This window comes from Ricinus communis, chromosome 4 (assembly GCF_019578655.1).
Source record: "Ricinus communis isolate WT05 ecotype wild-type chromosome 4, ASM1957865v1, whole genome shotgun sequence".
NCBI lineage: Eukaryota > Viridiplantae > Streptophyta > Magnoliopsida > Malpighiales > Euphorbiaceae > Ricinus > Ricinus communis.
In genome coordinates, this window is record NC_063259.1 from 24074578 (window position 1) to 24088982 (window position 14405).

The 14405-nt window shown below is 25.6% G+C and overlaps 2 long non-coding RNA genes across 2 annotated transcripts; both read right to left on the bottom strand.

The window, feature by feature from the left end:
- Positions 1-10731: 10731 nt before the first annotated feature.
- LOC125369940 lies at positions 10732-12473 on the bottom strand. Its single transcript, XR_007215653.1, has 2 exons — positions 12319-12473; positions 10732-11052 (listed from the first exon to the last, which is right to left on the bottom strand). It is a non-coding gene; the product is annotated as an uncharacterized LOC125369940 (long non-coding RNA).
- Positions 12474-13410: 937 nt separating this feature from the next.
- On the bottom strand, positions 13411-14302 carry LOC125369909. Its single transcript, XR_007215597.1, has 2 exons — positions 14171-14302; positions 13411-13765 (listed from the first exon to the last, which is right to left on the bottom strand). It is a non-coding gene; the product is annotated as an uncharacterized LOC125369909 (long non-coding RNA).
- Positions 14303-14405: the final 103 nt, after the last annotated feature.

Sequence of the window (14405 nt, forward strand, 5' to 3'; positions counted from 1 at the left end):
TATTATTACCTCACTAAAATTTAAATTGTGCCCCACCAAAATTATAGTTTTAATTACCTGATTGAGGCTTTTATATGTGTTCATATATACGATCATGCTTCATTACTGATGTACATTCCATAAAAACATAAATACATCAAACGGTTTAATTTATTTGATAGTTATTATACTAATACAGTTTAAAGGAGTTGCTAACTAAACTAGGTAGCATCAGTAACTCTGTCTAACTAAGAAAAAGTTTACAAGTAAAATAAAATTAGGCATTTGAAGAAAAGATGTTTTGGACTTGAGATTTCATCTCTCGATATCAAGTATGTAGTCACCATATTAAGTCTGGCGATTAAAATTATGACTGTTTAGAAAGATATCAATAAGAAATCATAAAATCTTATAAGATAATACTAGCAAAAAATTGACACCACATTAATTCAATTATATCAATTAGTAATTATACAAAATATATTTTTTTAACGAGTCAAATTCGAGCGCTTAGAAATTAGAATTCGGATCTTAAATGTGAACAGACAGCAGATGCTACATACTTTTTTAAATTTGTGGTTCTTTTTCTTGTTGCATGAACATTAATGATTTTTTGATGAACAATCTCACACGAGAAATTATATTATGTATCGTATAAAATCAGCATCTAACATGAAAACTAAGTAATTTTTAATTTAAAAGTAATTAAACAGTTTTCTTTAGTTAATGAGTAGTATTTACTTTTTATTTTATTTTATTAATTTCTTACTATATGTAAAATGTCGAGATGAAATACTTATTTATTATATAATTTCAGCATATATATCTTTCTAATTTAATTTATTAATGCAATAATAATAATAATACTGTCCAATAAACTTTTCTTCTAGATTAATTTCAGATGTTGAAATCTTCGGAGGGGGCCACATGTTCCAGAAGCTTCTCAAAGTGTTACATCCATTGTGTTTCGAGATACCTGTGGTGTAAAGCTCATAAGTCGGATTTGCGTCTAATTTTGTAGGCGTGCGTCTTTTATTTATTTATTTAGAAAGAGAAATAGGATTAAATATTTCTAAACCCTCTTTTGAATTTAGTTTAATAAATAATTCAATTTTTTTTTATTGGCCAAGAGTATATTTGCACGTCTAAATTTTAGTTATATTAAATTATTAAATTAACTAAATAATACAAATTCAGACGTAATTAAATTTTTTTATAATATTTTTAACAATATTTTTTATTATTATTAATAATTAATTTTTTATCTTAATTTATTTTAAAATATATTTATATTCTAATAATAATTTTTACACTTTATTTAAGAAAAATATATATAAAAAGGGAGAATGTGACTCATGAAAAATGAAAAGAAGAAAAGAAAATAATAAATTATCTAAAAATTATTTTTTAAAATTTAAAGAGAGAAATTATTGCTCTTAAAAAATCTATAAAAAGAAAATAAATATCAGAATTCTTTAAGATTCTAATTCTAAATAAAAAATTGGATTTTTATTTTATTTAATAATTTAAACTTAGCTTATATGGAAATGCAATAACATTGCTCCAAAGAAGATATAATTTTAACATTTTAAATTTTTTTGAATTAAATTATTCTAAAATTAAAATATTAAAATAACTAAAAGATTTATTATTTATGTTAGATATTTGAATTAATTTATACTAAAAATAAAATTTTATTCGATAAAAAGATTTAAAAAAATTAGAAATTCAATAATAAATTTCAAGATTGAATTATAATTCATATCAAATTTAGTTTTTAGTTTTATTGACTTAAAAAAAAGAAGATGCTATAACATTTCTAGAAGTTTTAATGTATTAAAAAAAACTTAGGCTGACAAATGATAACCTAAAAAAGTAATCCCGGTCAACACTTTTCTTCCTGAATCCGGATCAATTTCAGTAAGACAAAGTCAAACACAGCAAACTGTATAAAGCTCAGTGCTCCGCGGGCACAACTACGAGCTGGATGTGTTTTCAGTAATTTCTGTTTCTCTTTATAAAAATGGCCACCGTAGATAATGGGCGGACTGATAATAGCTCCGACATGCCTTCTGCTTACCGCATTTTATATGCCATTCGTAGCAAAATATTAACTCTGATCCACTCTTTCATAGCCAAACCAAATGGTCACCATCCATCACCAACTTCCGATTTATCATCAATTGTCATTGACTCATCCTCTTTCACCTCCTCCTCCTCCTCCTCCTCATCATCATCATCATCATCGGCAGCTTCTGGTGATGACCCAATTTTCAGATCAGGTCGAGCAACAAATGCAAACCAAAACCATTCTAATCATCAAGTTCCACACTCCATAATTTTAGTTTTTCAAGAACAAGAGATGGGTAAGAATATATTTGTTCTCAGTGTTCCAATAGGAATAGCACTCGTACAACTCTACAACCAATTCCCCACTTCGTTTGTGGTAACAACCTTAATACCGTCTCTCCTAGCTTTTGGATTCACAGCTGCATGGAATGGAATCTTGCTTCAACAAATGTATCCTAAAGCATCAAATGCAAGTCAGCAGATATGTGTTAGTCTCATATTTTTTGCCTATTTTAGTCTGCTTGATTGGTTTCTTCCACCTACACTGGTTTGGATTCCTTACCTTTGTTTTGGTCTCTGTATATTGCCATTCATCCGTGCTTTTCGCGGCAGCACAAGGCATCCTCAAACTTAGCTATGTGGATATATATACAGTCAATGACTCACTATTCACTAGCTAGGGCTATGTCTTATTGATTGTATATTTTCTTTATAGTACCGATGTATCTGTTATCTATATTTTTTGTTGTGAAAATTCTATCATCTTTTTTAATAAATTGATGTCATTGATTCTCAGGACATTCGCAGTGAACAAATAATCTTAAAAATTATAACTTCAAATTTCATCACCTAAAAGCCCCACATCTCATTAGAAAAATTAAATATTCCACCTTAATGTGTATCAAATTTATCACATTATGTGCAGTGTAGTAATTTTATAAATTTATTTTATTTATCAAAATAATAACTTTAAAACATTAAAAACAGTTTTAAAATATGATACAAATAAAAGTGAGCTGTTAATGATAATATTTTTGTGGTCTCGTTAAGTTATTATTATTATTATTATTATTATTATTATTATTATTGTTATTATCTGCTGCTATGTATGTTGTTGTTATTGTTATTATTGATGTTGTTTTTTAATCTTTATCCACAATAATCCCATGTGAAAAATTATTTTTGAAAAATACCTTAAAATTTTATCAATTAAAATAAGTATTTATCTTCAGTAACAATTGTTGAAGGATGTGTCCCACATCGTATTTATAAAAAAATTTATAATAATTTATAATATAAAATTTGACTTAAATCATACTAATGGTTAGATCTAAATTAAAAATTAATTTATTATTGACCCATTCATACTTTTCTTATTTTTAAATTTTGAGTCTATAAGTTTCTATATGGTATTAAAGTCTGACATTGAATTTACCTTAGGGCATGTTTAACTTATGGACTATATAATTTAGGAGTTTAATTTTATATTGGCTTTTGAGCCTTATAATATTGTTAAATGCAAGTTGTATTTGAGGGGAGTGTTGAATTACAAATTATGATATGGACCCTAGACCATGTGGTCCAAGATCCATTCCATGTCGTTTTTATTTGTATAAGAGTTGGTGTATTAAATTTCACACGTGCGTTAAACATTTATGTAAAAAAAGTTTGAAAAAATAATTTATGTTTAGTAAGTTTGCATTAAATATTCATTAAATATATATTAAATATTTGTTATTTAAATATTAAAATATTATTGTTTGTTAACTTAATTTTTATTAAAAAAATATGTGTATCACAATATAAATATTTATAAAACTAACAAACACGTTTATAATATTTAGTTTATTATTATTTTTAAATAACTATAAAATATTAAAAAATGTTTATATATATACATATATATATATATTTAATTTATATTATTATTTTATAATCAAAATAATTACGGCATAATAGACGGGTAAACGACTTAACTTTTATAAATATATTTAAAATATTATTTTTGATATAATATTAATTTTAAATTTTTTTATTATAATTTTTAAAAATAAAAATTTCATACGTAAAAAGTAAATATACATATCAAAATAAAAAATTTTAAAATAATAATAAAAATAATAATTAAAACAGTCATATAACATACCAATAAATGATTTACAAAGAAAATAGAACATATATATTTTATAAATTTTGGTCCATATTATAATAAACCGTATTAAAGGATGTATCCTAGATTGAGTATATAAAAAAGTTTATAATATAAAAGTGTGAATCTATTAATTTGATTTAAATCATGTAAATAATTAGATTTAAATTAAAAATTAATTTATTATTGACTCATCCTCACTTTTCTAATCTTTGCACATGAATTTCTACAATAATAATTAATGTACAATAATACTTTTAAGATGAAATTAATGACCAAAAAGATTTAAGATTTTGAGATGAGTTATTCAGTGGAGCACATGCATATTATAAATCCACTTCTGCAGCTTTCCATTACTTTTAAATTTATTTATGCTGGCGTAATAATTGAACGCTTCAACAATCAATTTGTTTCGATGCTTAAATTAATATTTATTATCTTATTATTCCAGACATAGAATATTTTTTTGGTGGAAAATTTTAAAATTTCTTATTTTTATATTAATTTTTCTTTAAAAAAATTAAATAATTAGCTTTGGTATGTACATTTACTTTCATAATTTTATATTTTTAAAATTAAATTCATCAATAGTACATCTCTTGTAAAAGTCAAACCTCAGCAATTTCTTTTTGAATAGTATGAGAAGTTAAGTAAATATATTTTTTTTTAAATAAATTTCAAATTCGTCAGCAATATATCTCTTAAAAGAAATTTAAACCTCACCAATTATTTTCTTTTGAAGTAGTATAAAAGGTCAACAACTTCGATAGCAAGCAAATAGGTGTTATTTAAAAACATGTTTTAAATCATATCAAAGACTTTTATGAGAGATAATAATATTGATGATTACTGAAATTTATATTTAGTTTCATTTTAGTCACAAATTTTTAATTTATTTCGTTTCAATCATCTAATTTTAATTTTATTTTAATTTAGTTATTTTATAAATAAAAAAATTAACACGTAACAAAAATAAATAAATAAAATTATAAAAATATGTCACTTGTCAATTTCTTATTGGCAAGGTGATTAAATTGCAACTAAAATTAAAGTTGAAATATTAAAATAAAATAAATTAAAATATTATAATTAAAATGAAATTAAGTGCAATATTCATCGACCATTTATATTATTATCTTAATTTTTATTATATTAAATAACATAAGTAGATATTATAAATGGTCATTTTAGGGATACACCATTTGGCTATTTAAGTTGTGCTAAGTGATTGTTAAGATCAAAATTAATTGGTCGTTTTATTGGAAAATAATTGAGCATATAAATATATGATGGGTTCCAATTTGATGGAGTGTGCAATTATGTTGTTGTTTTTTTTTTAATAATTAGCAAATTTTATTATATGAAAGGGGAAAAAGCCAGCTTGCAATTATGTTAATTTTTATGTTGAGTTTAGATTAAGCAGATATAATGTAACAGAGCATAGAGCTAAAAATAAAATACTAAGACATCCTATAAAAACAATATATAAAGAACCCTTATAAATTAATAATATTTTACTTTAATAGTTGCAATTTAATTATCATTGGTAAAATGATGCCCGGAGATGAATTAGTAATTTATTAAGTTTTTATAAGAAGTTAAATCCATACATATAATATTGGGTTTTTAAATGTATCCTTAGGTTGGAGGGTATCATTATCTGCTTATGTCCATTGTATAAGTTGATTTTTCCTCTCAAGTTTTAGTAATATCCTATGCTCGGAAAATAGACAAATTAAACAAAAAATGACAAAAATTGTCAAAAATTATCCAAACCACTAAATTGATGTGACAATTCTACATTGCAAATTGAGGTGGCCAAATTGCTTTAAAACCAGACAAATAAAATGGCGATTTTAGTTTTTTCTTTTAAAAGGATTGGGTTGGGTTTCAAATTGACGTGGCCACGTCAACTTGATACACACCTGATGTACAATGAGAATCACAAATAATGTAATGAGCAGGACCATACACTCAGTAGCTGCCTAATCTGGATCTCTTTTGGATGCAAAAACACTTGGGTTTTCTATGGGTTCGTATCTCTTTTACTTCCAGAATTTTGAACCTTCATATTTTTACTTAGGACCAAAATGTTCAATTTTTTTTTCTTTTTGATACTAAAGTCTTTTATTATAATTTCAGATTTAGCAACCCAAAGATTTTTCAGAAAAATATGTCTGTTCTGCGTATACATCTATCTAATTTCTTACCAAGATTTTAAAATCTTTATTAATGCTATGTTTGGTTGAAGTTTATAATGAAATTGATTTCATTTGAAAAAAAAAAACGAAAAAAATAATAAAATAGAAATGATAAAATTGAAAGAGATATTTTTGTGTTGTGAGATGTATTGATTTACTAATATAGAATTTATTTGAAAAATCTATCTATTTTGTTAGAATTTAATTTATCTATAACCAATTCCACATAAATCTAATTATATTAAATATTAAATTAGTTTTCGCTCCATCTAAAGTATATAAATTTTAGATTCACATATAAATTCCATAAATTTAATGAATTTCAACCAAATATTAACTAAATTTCAGATTAACAGATAACCGTATCTAAGAATAAATTAAAAAGAATTAAAAGCATCATGGTAGTAATAGAACTTTTTGACTTTGAATGATATATACTTTTTTTTTTATATCATTAATAAACCTGTGATTTATCATAGCTGTTACTCAAGCCCAAAAAGAAAAAATATCCAAATAAAAATCATGTGTTATATATATGCAAGCCAACAGATGAATTTAGATGAGAGTGATAAATTAACAAAAGATAAAACTAAAATAAAATAGGGGAACTACTTATATATAAACCCTAAATTATTAAGCGATCAAATCCAAGTTGCATATAGAATCACATTCTTTTAATTTAGGTGCTTGGGTCCTTTAGCAGTTGAAAGGAAAACCATTCCTGTGTCAATACTGGATTTTCAAATTCTTTTCTGAAGATGAGAAGTGAAAAACAGAAAACAGAAAACTGAAGGAAAGGCTGAAGCGATCATAGATGCCAAGATATAGTGAGAATAAGAAATTTAAATATTAGATTAAAAAAGGATCCCTTGTAGAATGAATCTCTTCACTAATAATCCTTTTATTCAAAATTTGACAACATTCCTTCTGAAGAATATTTGAAAATTATCAGATATTTCTGTTGGGGAGAATAATAGCATAACTAAACTAACTGCACTTGTATCCGTTTACACCGCAATCTAGGTTATATTTCACAGGTTCTCCTTGGAGGACTTCTGGCACACAGTCACAATTTCCTTGATTATTACAAAACCCACCATGTGGACATTGAAACGCACAATCTACGTCCCGATAGCATTGTCTTGCTTCAATTCTCGAGGGTAGTGCATCTGCCAACAATATAGATATTTAAATTTATTAGATTTCGTATGTATACATATAAATAATTACTAGACTATCTATTTTATAATGTATTTGTTTATTTTCTACCCCAAAAGATTACAAATTTAAATATATATATATATATATATATATATATAGTTGCCTGGGAAGTTTTATGGGAATTTAGTAAACTAGTTAAACACTGATAGATGAAAAAGACCATTCCCATCATGTGGTAATTAAATCAGAATAAGACAACAAAAGTATTGAAAACTATAGAAGGCATGAAAATTATAATAAGCTGATTTGGTTTGTGCATTTGATCAAAAGAGCAATAGGAGGAGAAACGCACCGAATGAAACAATCAAGAGAGCCACAAGGACAAACAATTTGAAGGAAGAATTTGCCATGTGAGTGTGTGGGGACTCCTGATTCTGAGTGCTGAGTATATTGGGGATATTCAAGATTTGCACTTTGCAGCAATGTCACTAGTACGTTGCTTCCATAGGCAATTTATAAGTAGAGTGTAAAATCATACTTTAAGGCTATAGAGGAGTTTATGGAAAGGTTAAGTAATTTTGATATCCAGAATAGTTGTATTTTCCATATATGAATATGGGGTGGGATTTTTACAGTTTATTTGTTTATATTCGTACAATGATTTATTTAGAAATTTTTAATTAATTCAGATTGCTTAAATTATGCATGGCAACAAAGAGTGGATGAGAGGGAAAAGTATTCTAGAGGAAAATGAACGGAGTTTGATGGAAGGAAATATTTTACCATTTTTGTTTGATTGTGTTGCAGATAACCATTAAAAGAAAGAAGATAAATTAATTAAATTTGAAAATTATTATTAAAATCTATTAGAGTTATTCTAATACACTATAGATGTAGGATACTATATAAATTTATAAAAATTGATATTATTTTAATTTTAATAATTTATATTAATATAATTAAATGTTAGATCAACTAATTATATATAGTATTCAATTATTGATCAATTAAATATATTATTTTTATTTATTAAATTATCTTATATATTTTTAAAATTTAATTAGTGGTATTTGTCATCTATAAAATTTTTATCGTATAAATAATTAAAATTATATTTGAATTCATTTGCAATTTATATTATTCAAATAACATATAAAATAAATATATTATTTAAAATAATATAAATTAATAATCTATAATTAAAAATGACAGGTGCCGTGACGGTACTCTATCAGAACCTTCTATTAGAAATTGAGTTGATTTAGTTAATATGAGAATTGAGTGAATGGGTGAGTGTAAAGTCCAACTAATAGAATTGGACTTGGATTCAACCAATATGAAAATAGCTAGAACTAGCCAGTTGATTTACCTTATAAATTACTTGTGTTTCTTATTTTTTAGTAACGTGAGATTTCTAGCAAAATCATAAGAGAAAAAAATAATTAATTAAGTTTTTATTGTATTCCATGAATTGAAATATTTTACATACCAAATCTACATATAATTAATTTTATTTTCATTTCCTTCTGTTCCATTATCTTTCTATAAAAACTCTTATTGCCAAACACGAAGTAAACTCATTTCCTTCTATTCTTTTCCTTTTCCCTTCAATTTCCCACCCTATTAGTTAATAATTTATTGTTTGTAAATCCCATTTAAAAGGATTTAAATATATTTGAATGGATAAATTAATATTTTAGGACACCAGACAAATATGTTCTTCAATGGACTTGATAATATACAGGATTTATAACACGTAAAAAAACCATTAGGCGAATTGAATTATTTCAGTTCGAGAACAAGATTTTTAAAGCAGAATAAAGTCTTTTATTTTTATTATTATTCAACATTGGTATCCAAAATGTGATACTCAGTCGTCCTTATTTGGGAACGTGGTACTTATTTGTTTTCTGCCAAGGGTGCATCCTCTATATTGATTCATGAATAAATTCCTAAAATACCTTTTAAGACAATCAAATTCTAATTAAGAAAAGAATAAGATTAACACTGCACAAAAGAAAAAAAATAAAAATCTTAGCTGCATTTTCTCTTTCTTTTTTATTTTTTTTTATTTTTCATTAAAATTTTATTTTTTGGTCCACTGCCAATCATTTTTAAATTGGCGATGGTCCCTTTATTATTATTAATTAATTTTATAAATAAATATTAGTATTTTTTTTATAAGTTTTATAATCTTTCATTATAAGAGTTTTGAGTTATTCTTTTATAAGAGTTTTATAATTCTCCATTACGGGAGCGTTGAGTTCTCTCTTTATAGGAGTGATAAAGAGAAAAAAGAAATCAACTCTGACATTCAGATAATCAGCCTCGGTAAAAAATATTTATAAAGTCGATATGCATTCTTTGTAAAATTGCAATCTACTGCTCCATCAATACAAACGATAATTGTTAAAAGTAAATTTATTTACTGTATTTATTGGTGTTTGATGTATTTATCAATTCTCATTAATAGAATATCCATATTTTTTCTATAAAAAAGAAAAAGAAAAAGATAAGATTACTCTCTCTTGCCAATGGAACTAGCCCTCTTTTTCAACATTGTCAAAATTATCAACTTCATATTACATGATATACACATTCAGTATATATATTAAATTAAGTGTTACCAAGTGAGTAGTTAAATTAGTAAGGAGATAAATAGTAATTTTCTTTTACTGTGACTGAGAGACTGAGAATCTCTAGATTACTTTTATTTAGAACTTGAAAGTTAAGAAAAATTTAAAGATAAACAAAACTCAGTAGAGACAATCAGCCTTCCGAAAAGGATAATTGCTGATAAATATGTCACAAAAGAAACTTAATTTTTTGCAATTTATTGTTCATTAAGCATAGCTCGAATCAGGCATTAACTAATTAATTAAGCAAACTAGCTGTTGTGGGGGTGAAGCAGGCGCTTCGTAGCCGAGGATCACATCACAGACGCAGTTATTATTAATTCAATGGGCAGGGCCATACACCCAATAGCTGCATGCCCAATCAAAGAATCTCCTCATTATTAATTCAATTATCCATTATTCGAACAATAGCTGAAAGGTCCCTAATTCTAACAGTATTCATAATTAGCAAATAATCATTAATTAATAATACTAATTATCAAGAAACTCAATTAGCCATAGATTATATTAACCTGTTTATTAATAGTTAAAAATATAAGGGTACTCAAAAAGCTTTTATTTCTCGCCGATTGTTAATGCAAACATACACCACTTTCCGTCACTGACAAATGCATAAACCTGTAGAACAATGAATTTTCTTTTTGTCATTTGGGGTTACAATCACCGCCTTGGCAGCATTGACGCTAATGACGTTTCATGGAGTTGTCTTCATTAGTTTGAAGCCTTGGTTTGCAGAGGCAATAGCCGCTGTAACAACGAGCAGCCGGGCCTCCGGGACACTGAATGCTTTTGCAATCAGTATCATTGGCGCACGGGGTGTCTCCATTTATAATTGTTGCCTTTGATAGTGAGGTGCCTGCGAAAACTAACGGGACTCAATATTTGATAAATGATTCATGCAGTAAAAAGAAAGGAAAAATATATAGCCAAGTTATCAACACTGGACTTCACTAATTAGTTGTTCGGTTGTTTCTCCTAGGGTTAATTATAACAACAATCATTAAACTTTATATTATATTACTAAAATTTAAATTATTCTGTTTTAATTATTTAACTTTAATTTATTCTTCTTACAATTTAATCACTATGCTCTTAAGGGATTTACATATCACAATAATGTACATAAACATTTAGTTTTACTAGATTTAATATATATAAACTTTAGACTATCAATTTTATGATGTATTTGTTATTTTCTAGCAACAGATTAAGAATTTAAATAATAAGTTGAAATTAATATATATAATTACCTGGAAAATTTTATGGAAATTTAGTAAACTACTGTTAGATAATAAAAAGGGTAATTATTATCTCCCTCATGTGTTTTTCCATATTATACTATTTATCTCCTAACATTTAGAAATTTAATTTTCTTAATCATTTTATATTATAATTTTGTACTAAAAATTCATTCCATTAAAATTTTTGTTAGAAAATCGTTAATTAGATTTGATTTATACTATTTTCCTACTATATTTTATTTGTTGCACTAAAATCTCATCATATTTTGAAAGTTAATGCAATAAAAGAATTAAATTGATAAAAAATATAAATTAATTCTCAAAATTCTTATCAAAATTATAATTCTACTGTAACAAAACTATTAATAAAAATAATTTCTATTTTATTTTAGTAGTTTAAAATTAAATTATATGAATTTTTTATATTAATTAAGATAAATACTTTTAAGATATTTAGATTTTACTAGAATTTAATTATGCTAAATATCAGGGTAACTAAAAAATACTAATTAATTATTTTTGTACACATGCTAAAATTGATTTTTGTATAAAAATTAGAAAAGGAGAGTTTAGTATAATAAATAAACTATAAGAGACAACTGTAAAGATTATGAAGTAAATACTATAAAATCAAATCTAGTTAACGATTGTTTAACGGATATTCTAATGCAAGAGGTTTCTAGTATAATCATAAAATAGAAAAATGAAAAAATATATTTTTAGAATATTAAAAAATAACTAGTATAATATAGAAAAACACAAGAGGTAAATAGTAATTACTCCTAAAGTTCATTCCCATCATATGGCAATAAAATCGAAACAAAAACAAATTATTGAACACTATAGAACGCATGACAATTATAATAGTAGGAGAAACGCACCAAATGAAATAACTAAGAGGGTCACAAAGATAAACAATCTGAAGGAAGAATTTGCCATTTGAGTGAGTGACTTCCAATTCTGAGTACTGAATTTGTTGGGGATATTCAAGATTTGTGCTTTGCAGTAGTACGTTGCTTCCATAGGCATTTTATAAGTAGAGTGTAAAATGATAGTTTAAGGCTATAGAGGAGTTTAAGGAAAGGTTAAATAATGATAATATCCAATGCTATCTGTATTTTCCATATATGAATACAAGTTGGGATTTCTACAGTCTAATTATTTATGTCCGTATAATATTTATTAAGAAATTTCTAAATAATCCAGATTGCTTGAAGTATAGGAGGGGAAAGTACTTTAGAAAAAAAAAGGAATGGAGTTGAAAGGAGAAAGAAAAATAATAATTTATCATTGTGTTTGATTGTATAATAAATAACCATTAAACGAAAAAAAATTGTACAAAATAATATAGATGTGATGATAAAAATCTTTTTTAATATAATTTAAATTTTGAATTCGGATTTTGATATGCAACTATATTAAAACTCTTAAAATCAATGCTATAATAAAATGTAGAATTATATTTTAAGGCTATATAGGGTAGTTTAAAGAAAGATTCCGGAATATGAATATAGGTCGAGATTTTTACGATCTTCTCATTCGTATCTATACTTTTTAGAAAAAAATATTAAAAGAAGATAAATTGAATAAATTTAAATTATTATTAAAACCATAATAATTAATTAAACTTTAATGTCATTTTACAAGTTAAAATCTTTTATATACCGAATTTGGATATAAATAGATTTATCTTCAAAAAAAAAAATAAAAGAGATTATCTTTCTTTTATTCCCTTCTCTTTCTAAAAAAAGCTCTTATTGCTAAATATGATTTTAACTAAATTTTCCTCTATTTCTTTTCCTTTTCCCTTCAATTTCTCACTCTGTTAGTTAATAATTTAATTATTTGCAAAAGAAAATATTTATATGAACGGATTTCATGATATCTACGATTTACAGTACGATAAAAGAAAAGAGGATCTTAAACCTCAATTAGCAATAGATTACATTAACCTATTTTTTAATAGTTAGAAATATAAGGAAACCTAAAAAGCTTTTATTTCTTATTATTTATGCAAACATACACCTTTTAGTCAGGCAGAACACTGACAAATGCATAACCCTGTCGAACAATGATTTTTTTTTTTTTTTCTTGCTTTTCATTCGGGGATACAATCTGTTTGGCAATCACCATCTTTGCAGCATTGACGCTGATAATGATAAAGTTTTACGAAGCTGCCTTCACTAGTTTGAAGCCTTGGCTTGCAGAGGCAATAGCCGCTGTAACAACGAGCAGCTGGGCCTCCGGGACACCGAATGTTTTTGCAATCAGCATCATTGGCACACGGACTTGCTCCATTTATAATGGTTGTCTTTGAGAATGATGTGCCTGCGAGAATTAGAGGTAGATATTCAATTCAATATTTGATACTCTGATTGCATCTAAACCTGGTTTCTGGACTTAATAGTAAAAAGAAAAGTATATAGCTGAGTTATGAAAACCAGACTTCACTAATAGTTATTCGGTTGTTTGTTCCTCCTATGGGTAATTATAATAATAATAATAACTAAATTTTATATTTAATTTATTTCGTTTCAATCATAGCTTTCATTATAGTTCAGTCATTATAGTATTGAAAAATTGACATCACAATTTTATCTCTTAATCTTTGCACATGCAATTGAAATTTAAAATAAAATACATTGAAATTTAGTTACTAAATTGATCCTAGTCATAAATTTGACGTTCTCTTAATTCTCAAAAATAAAAATAAAATATTACTGAGATACTTACAGGAGGATACCATGAGAGAAAGCAGTAATACTACCATCAGGCAGTAAGCTTTTGCCATCTAATTTTTCTTTTCTGCTTTTTTAGCTGTTGCTTGTTAAAGTATTTTCTTTTAGTTAGTTCTGTGCTTTATGAAAGTCAATCTATCTAGTATTTATAGACCATGGCAATAACAACCCTTGGAAAATAATTGAGGGGAATTCATTTAATTCAAATATCTAAGACATGATCAGCCCAG